This window comes from Mesoplodon densirostris, chromosome 16 (assembly GCF_025265405.1).
Source record: "Mesoplodon densirostris isolate mMesDen1 chromosome 16, mMesDen1 primary haplotype, whole genome shotgun sequence".
Lineage (NCBI taxonomy): Eukaryota > Metazoa > Chordata > Mammalia > Artiodactyla > Ziphiidae > Mesoplodon > Mesoplodon densirostris.
Window position 1 is genome coordinate 14,395,674 of NC_082676.1, and position 8,964 is coordinate 14,404,637.

The following is an 8,964-nucleotide window of genomic DNA, read 5'->3' on the forward strand; positions in this document are numbered from 1 at the left end:
TGTTGTTAACTTATTTCTCTTTCTACCACATTTCCCATGATTTTGCTTTAAAATGAGATTAGGTTTGGATTTGTTGGGTGGGGAACAATGCTTCAGAGCGGTGCTGAGTTCTCCCCACCGCGTCACATCAGGAGGGGCACGATGTCCAGGTGTCCCCCTTATGGTGATGCTAGTAAGGGTCAGCTGGCCTGGCTGACAACACTCTGCCTCCTCCATCACCAAGTTCCCCGCAAACCTTTCATCTAATGTTTCATCCACTGATGCTCATGGCCTGAATCAATTATTTCATTAGGGGTTTGGAAATTTTTTTTTAAACTTTTTATTTTATATTGGAGTATAGCTGATTAATGATGTTGTGATAGTTTCATGTGCACAGCAAAGGGACTCAGCCATACATGTACATGTATCTATCCATTCTCCCCCAAACTCCCCTCCCATCTAGGCTGCCACATAACATTAAGCAGAGTTCCCTGTGCGATACAATAGGTCGGTATCATATGGTATTTCTCTTTCTCTGTCTGACTTACTTCATTCAGTATGACAATCTCTAGGTCCATCCATGTTGCTGCAAATGGCATTATTTCACTGTTTTTAATGGCTGAGTAATATTCCATTGTATATATTGGAAATTTTAAAAATTGCATCTTGAATGAAGAGAATGACCCGAGAGTATTACAATCATATGAATACATTTGTGTAGGGTCTACATTCTTGCAAATTGCTGCCACAAACCTTTCTTCACTGAACTGTCCCATCCAGCCTGTGAGCTGGGCAGAGCCAGCAGGAACCCAGAACAGTGGGGTGACTAAGCAGACCCCCTTGGGTGCCCAGGTACCTGGGTTCAAATCCCAGCTCTACCACTTACCAGTGGTATGGGATCTTGCTTGACTTCTCTGCCTCAATTTTCTCACCTGTCAAATGGGGATAAATGGTACCACCTGGGTCTACTGTGAGGCTGACTTACTGCTTGTACAGTTCATAGAACAGAATAGGATACAGAGTAAACTCTTTTCTCTACCCTTCCAAGTAAAGAAACTGAGAGGCCAACAAGCTAAATAAATGTCCTCAGGTCCCAGAGCTAATGACAGGGAGCTGAACAGGACACAAATCTCGGTCCACTGCATTCCACTGTGTCAATGGAATGTTCTTCCACATTTTGAAAATAATTGCAAATAATTAGGAAAAACACCTTTTGGCCATAATCAGAGTAATACCTAAATGGCTTAATATAACACCAGATCGAAGGCGCCACATGATATGGGCCCTGAACACCCCTCCAATCTTATCTCCTGGAAGTGAGACAGGCTGGGACCTGGACCCTTTGCTGCAGTGCTTGCACCTGGACAAACATCTCCTCCAGCGACAGAGTACAAAGAAACCAAAAGGGATTAAAAATAACTGCTCAAATAACTGCACGCACGTGTAGTTGGGGCAAATTATGAACAACAAGATACAAAAAGACCAAAAACCCAACTGCCACTTCTTAGGTGCCAGGCACAAAAGCAGGGTACTTGCGCATGTACCCTGCACACAGCACCACCAGGGGGGTGGGCAGACCACCCAAGCCACGCCTCCACCTCGGCCCCTCGACCCACCCCTACCCTCATCCCATTTAAGGGACTAGCTCGCCCCCTCTCAGGGAGCCAGCAAGGGAACCTATTACTAGTTTTTGCTCCCTTGTGCTGCAGCATGAGTCCCAGTAAAGCCTTGCCTGAATTTCTCCTCTGGCCTCTTATCAATTTCTGTTGATTAAAGAGTCCAAGAACCGGGGTAGGTAACAGAAGGTCTGCTCTTCCTCCCTCTCCTGCAGGGACACTGCGCGTTTTGCTTTACTCAAGCCATCCCATGGCCTTGCACGAGTTCCTTCTGCCACACACCCTCTTCCCCAGAGCTTTCCCAGAGACTTCCTTCAGGTGTTTTCTCAAATGTCACCTCCTCAGAGATGCCCTCCCTGATCATAGTAGCAAACCCATTTCCCCATCTCTCTAACCACTCCCCACATTGTACCTGCTGACCCTGCTGTGTTCGTCTTTACAAGTCTGATTATGATCTTAACACATGCTGCCTATTCATTGGTTCACTTTCTGAGGGACTCTGTCTTGCTCACTGCTGAATCCTTGGCATCTAGTATCGTCACTGTACTCGGCACTAAACGGTCAGCAGATAAGTAGTGAATATTAAATGAAGACCCTAGAGCCTCACAGCATTATATACAATCATGCATGCATCATTTATCAATAGCTTTTTTCTATTTAATTCTTTTTTACAAAAGAAAAATCGCTCATGATAAAAGAGTTGATTAGAGCAACGTATAACGGAAAAAGATAAAGTCCTCCATAGTTCCACTGGTCTGTACTAACCATCCTCCACAGTTTGAGCGATGCCATGGCAGAGTTTGTTAGGTGATCCCCAGAATTCTTCTCTTCTTCCCTTCTTTTACAATCAAGGAATCTGTGACTCTAGGCATGGCATGCAGCCACCCAGAATGAATATCCCAGCTTTCCCTGCGGTTAGGCTGTGGTCGTGTGACTAAATTATGGTCAGGATGCAATCAAAAGTGATGCATCCAACACACAGGTAATGTCCTTAAAATAGTGGGGTGAACTTCCCCTTTTCTCCCATTCTTACTTGCTAGATTGCAATGTGATAGTCATCTTTGTTCATGAGGAAAAGGGCAGCACTTTATGCAGCCACCATGGCTTTCTTTTTTTTTTTTTTAATTAATTAATTAATTAATTTATGGCTGTGTTGGGTCTTCGTTTCTGTGCGAGGGCTTTCTCTAGTTGTGGCAAGCGGGGGCCACTCTTCATCACGGTGCGCGGGCCTCTTACTATCGCAGCCTCTCTTGTTGTGGAGCACAGGCTCCAGGTGCGCAGGCTCAGTAATTGTGGCTCACGGGCCCAGTTGCTCCGCGGCATGTGGGGATCTTCCCAGACCAGGGCTCGAACCCGTGTCCCCTGCATTGGCAGGCGGACTGTCAACCACTGCGCCACCAGGGAAGCCCAAGGGCAGCACTTTACGGATGACGTAGCAAGATGGAAGGAGTCTGGGCTGCTGATGACCTCACAGAGCAGAGCTGCTTTGTCAGCTCAGGCTTTTTTTGGGGGAGGGTTCTCATTAGTTATCCATTTTATACATAGTAGTGTATATATGTCAATCCCAATCTCCCTATTCATCCCATGCCCACCCTTCCCCCTTGGTATCCATACGTTTGTTCTCTACATCTGTATGTCAGCTCAGACTTTTATATAAAAGAGAGATTAACTTCTAGACTATTTATGCCACTATGATTTCAGTTCTCTGTTACAGAGCCAAATCTGTGTCTGTCTGTCTGTCTGTTTACATCTATTTATCATCTATCCCCTATTTTCTTCAATGCATTTGTGTGTGTGTGTGTGTGTGTAGCAACTTTATATTATGTGGAATCCCAAACATATACAAAAATACCCAAACTCATGTAAAGAATCTCTCTCTGCCCATCACCCAGCCCCCAAAACCAACTCATGGCCAATCCTGTTCTGTTTCTATCCCATCTCCTTCCCCTTTCATAGTATTTGGAAGCAAATCCCAGACAAAATATACTTTCATCTGTAAATATTATCTGTAAATGAATTTCTAAAAAAAAACCAAAACTTTTTTTGAAAACAGCCATAATACTATTATCATCCCTAGAAAAATTCCTTAATATTACTAAAACAGATATTAATTTACTTTAACAAAAAAAACTATGTCAAAAACATACTGTGGGCAATTTTCAACATCATACCCATAGAGCCACCTAATTCTTTTTAATAGCTGCACAGTATTCCAAGGAAATGATATACCAAAGTATATTTCGTCATTCCCCAATTTATGGACGTTCATGTTATTTTCAGGGTTTTTGGCCAATGATGCAATGGACCTCTATCTATCCCAGGATTTCTCAGCTTTGGCACGCTTAAGATTTTGGGCTGGATGATTCTTTGCTGTGTGGAGCTGGTCTGTGGATTGCAGGCTATTTTGCAGCATCCTTGGCCCTTGTCCTCACCAGATAACAGTAGCACTTCCTTCCCCCAATTGTAACAACCAAAAATATCTCTAGGCATTGCCAAATGCCCCCTGGGGTCAGGATCTCCCTGGTCAAGAACCACACCTCTAAATATTTATATACACACTTAAGCAAGTAGAAAGCCCTCATTTCTACAGTGGAGACCAGCAGAGCACTGGAAACAGAGGAGTTCACAAAATGGTGGCCACTTGAGAGAGACAGCCGTTCACACCCGCGCTGGATTGCAGTAACTACTTTCACTGTGCTTTCATCATGCTTACTGTGGAAACCTGGGAACTGATTTTTCACAAAAAACTCCAGTTAGTGTCTGCAAGTTTATCATGTCAGCCAAAGACCCCTTGAGTTGATCCGTTTTGTTTGTCTGTTTGTGGCTGCACCACACGGCTTGTGGGATCTTAGTTCCTCTACCAGGGACTGAACCTGGGCCCTGGCAGTGAAAGCACCGAGTCCTAACCACTGGACCACCAGGGAATTCCCTGAGTTGATCTGTTTTTGAACATTGTGCTTCAGATCAGGATCCAATGGAAGAACACGAGGTACATTTTATGAAACTGGCTTAGGGATGGGAATGCCATCCTGACTTATGGTCTGGTTTTCTTTCAGTGGTAGGATTAGGTTTCAGGGACATGTGTGACCCTTTGTATCCCCTTTTCCCCTACATGTAATAAGAAGCTGTATTACCATGGTGTTTGTACACAAAAGGGGAAAGGACTTCCAAATTCTACATGCAGCCAAAACCCAAAAGCCCACCCCCTCTGCCAAGATCTGCCCCTGGTAAGGTTTAATATTCAGCCAGAACCTGCTGGGGAAAATCAAACAAACCCCCAAACGGTGCCTCGTGGGGTTGAAACAGGCTAAGGGGATGACTAAAACAGGTTCGAGGCTCCTGAGTTAGGTTGGCCCAGCTGATGATGCTTTAGCTGATAGCAGCACCAAAGAATCCTCATGATCTATAATTCCTGGGGTGGTAAAAACACAGCTATAGCAAAAAACAAAGTAAAAATTTTTTAAAAGTAAAAAAAAAAAAAAAATAGTAAAACAAAACAAAGGAAGACAAGGAAGAACAGGAGAAACCTTAAGGGGGAACCTAAAAAAATAGTTTTATAGATATTCACAAGGGTTTAAGTCATTTATTCATTCAAGAAATGCTGCGAGGGCCTCCCTGGTGGCGCAGTGGTTGAGAGTCCGCCTGCCGATGCAGGGGATACGGGTTCGTGCCCCGATCTGGGAGGATCCCATATGCCGCGGAGCGGCTGGGCCCGTGAGCCATGGCCGCTGGGCCTGCGCATCCGGAGCCTGTGCTCCGCAACGGGAGAGGCCACAGCAGTGAGAGGCCCGCATACAGCAAAAAAAAAAAAAAAAAAAAAAAAGAAATGCTGCGAGCACCTACTATGTGTCAGGTACTGATCTAAATTCCGAGCATCCACTGGCGGGGCAAGACATATGGAACCCCTGACTCCCAGAATCAACATCCTGGTAGATTTCACTGCAGACCATGGAATTCACTCTTGCTGGTAAAATCCAGCTAGCAGTTCCTGTTAGCTGAAGATACAGGCCAGAGGGGCATCTGAGCCAAATCTTCACACTGAGAAAGAGCTCATTGTACACCACACACGATGTTAGTTGCTTTCCATATATCGGCTCATTTAATCCTCAAAATAAATGAGGTCAATAATATTGTCCCTCCCACCCTTTTACAGAAGAGGAAACTGAGGACCAGAAAAATTAAATAGCCTGCACAAAGTTACAGAGCTACCCAGGTGGTTGGCAGTAAAACACCTTTTAGAGCAGAGGTTCTTATTGGGGTGGGGGGGAGGGGATATTGATTTTGTCCTGCAGGGGCCACTTGGCAACGCCTGGACACATTTTTGGTTGTCACAACTGCAAAGGGTACTACTGGGATCTAGTGGGTAGAGGTCAGGGATGCTGTTAAACATCCTACAAGGTACAGGATGCCCCCACAGTAAAGAAGCAAATGTCCAAATATCCAAAGTGCCAAAGAGAAACCCTGTTTTAGAAGAATGCTGTTCTGGGGTGGGGGAATAAACTTTCCAAACGAACAGATTAAAAAAACGGAGATGCAGTACAGAATGGTGGTTAAAAACAGCAGAAACACCTGGGTGTGAATTCTGGCTTACCTGTACAACCGGGCTAAGAGAGATACTGAGTGCCTTGAAGAATGACTGGCAAGTAGTAAGTGGTAAGTAAATGTTTTCTCACTCCACACAGAGCACCTCACAGTAAACTATACGGACGTGCTTAATGGCAATTTACGAGACGTCTGGCAACGGTGGCCCAGGAGGGTCAAGAAAGTCAAGGGCCTAGGTGAGCATTAGGTCTGCACATCTCTTGGCCTCTCCTACAGGCAGAAAATGTCACAAGCCACAGGTCCAAGCAACACACCTTACTATGACCCTATCCAGAGCAGGAAGGAAGGAAGTGTAAAAGGGGACTCCCCCCCAACCCCCAAGCCCCTTTCATGTTATCAGTATCTCAGAGGACTGTATCAGCATCCTCCAGCACACATCGACTTATGTCTCATCCGGGAGAACTGGATCACGGTAAAGCGGCTTAGTCTAATCATCCTTCATCCCTCTGGCCTGAGCACATGGCCAACCAAATAAGACTGGGGGGTCTGTTGGTCCAGAAGAGGAGCAACGGTTGCTGGCTGAGCCATCATCACGGGCTGTCCTGGAGGAATCCAATACACTGGCCAAGCCAACTTCTAGATGTGTGATTTGCTTGTTTGTTTTCTCGGCCGCACCATGCGGCATGTGGGATCTTAGTTCCCCGACCAGGGATCGAATCTGCACCCTCTGCATTGGAAGTGCCAGGGAAGTCCCTGGACATGTGAAATAACTAAAAGATGTAGCTGCCCCTCCAAGTGCCAGCTGTCATTTATCAGTGCAGCCACATTCTGCACCAGACCCATGCTGGCCACTTCAGGGGACCCTGCCACTCTCTCCCATCACGTCGCTCACTACTCTACCCTCTAGTGACACTGGCATTCCACCCTTTGTCCCTCAAAAGAAGCAAGCTCCTTGCCACCTTGGCGTCTATGCACAGCTGTTACCTCTGCCCTGGATGCTCACCCCCACCACCCCCACCTTTAGGTTTTTGCATAAATGTCACAATGTTGCTGCCATCAGGAAGCCTTCCTTGACCACCCCCTTACTGCAGTTTTCACTGCACCCTGCACTTTTCAATCATGGCATTTATTACCACTGTAATGAATATTTAGTTATATGATGCTTACCTTTCCTGCTACATCCTATATAGCATCCATGAGCCATGTGTGGCTCTTGAGCACTTGAAATGTGGCTAGTCCAAACATACCCTGGAACTCTAAGACTCAGTACCAAGAAAGTGTAAAATAATGCATTAGTAATGGTAAAAATATTGATTATATATTAAAATGATACTAGTTTTTGATGTATTAGGTAAAATTTCACTACTAGGAAATTTCAAATTACACTTGCGGCTCGTATTTCTAACTCGCATTACATTTCTATTTGGATGATGCTGCTTGAGACCCAACATATTCCATGAGAACAGAGACTGTAACTAGATTGTCCCTGCTCTATCCCAAGTGCTTAGGACAGTGCCTGGCACAGGACGGAGTGAATGAACGAATGAACAAAACTTAAGAGACTGTAAGAGGGTGCCTAGCTCATATCCTGGTTGTCAAGAACAGTTTGTTTGTATACTGCATTTTCAAGTTCTCCAAACATGCACCAGGTGCTATATTCATGGAATTACAATCCTTTCACTTGCCTAGTCTTGGCCAACATGGGCACCAGCTTTTGGCTGGTTACCCTGCTTCCTTAGCTGATTCTACACCCCAAGAAAAGACGAGACTTGAGAGAAATGTCTGCAGCAACCCAGCAGCCAGAGTCTCCCCAAAAAGCCAACAGACGGTGGCTCGGGGAGTCTGTCAACCTTGACAGGACAAACACAGTATAGGAAGGGCCACTCGTACTTGCAGGGGATGGCATGGCGGACGGGAGCCAAGGCAGGCAAGGCTGTGCCAACTTGGGGAAGTCAAGAGGTCACAACCAACTGTCTGGGAGGCTGAACGAGCCTAGGCCTGAACCAGCCAGGTGGGGTCACCTATCCCTGTCCTACGCCAAGGAAAACAGCTCTCCGAGACGAGACAGGAAGGAGGCAAACCAGGTCAGACTCAGGAGCTGCCCAGGCCATGTGGCCCCTGGGGGCTGTGAGTCTGTAGCACTCTCTGAGGCTGCCCCCTCCTGCGGCCTTCATGGGCCTGGGTGCAGGGGCCCAACTGAGCCTGAAGCTCTAATCTGGGTCCACTGTTGGGCAGAGAGAAGAGATTAAGGATTTGAGGGAGCAGAAGAGAAATAAACCTCGGTGTCTTGGCCTCTTTTAAACTGGGCTTTAGGGCCTTCCCTGGTGGTCCAGTGGGTAAGACTCCGTGCTACCAATGCAGGGGGCCCAGGTTCGATCCCTGGTCAGGGAACTAGATCCCGCATGCATGCTGCAACTAAGAAGTCTGCATGCCGCAACTAAGGAGCCCGCATGCCACAACTAAGACTCGGCACAGCCTAAATAAATAAATAAATATTAATAAATAAATAAACTGCGCTTTAGGTACTTGGGAGTGAACTGGCTACGAGCTTGAACCCCGACCCTGGCCTTGGCACTTGTATTCCTGTTTGACCTTCAACAGTAGTGACTGACAGCTCATACTTGGAAAGGGGTCACCACTGAGGCCAGAATTGGTTCGAAGTCCTTGACAATGAATGCCTGATAACAAGAGCTAACACTGGTCTGGCACGTCAGCAACCCAGAGGGCCAGGGGCAGAGGTGGGATCCAAACCCTGGTAGTTGGAGTTGCCGTTCTGTTTGCTAGTTATGTGAGTTTGAACCCCAGCTTTACTACTGACTTGCTGTAT

At 46.3% G+C, this 8,964-nt stretch overlaps 1 non-coding gene across 1 annotated transcript; it reads left to right on the forward strand.

Annotated features, from left to right (window-relative positions):
* The first annotated feature begins 8,455 nt into the window (after window positions 1-8,455).
* TRNAG-ACC (transfer RNA glycine (anticodon ACC)) lies at window positions 8,456-8,528 on the forward strand. The gene has a single exon. It is a non-coding gene; the product is annotated as a tRNA-Gly (tRNA).
* Window positions 8,529-8,964: the final 436 nt, after the last annotated feature.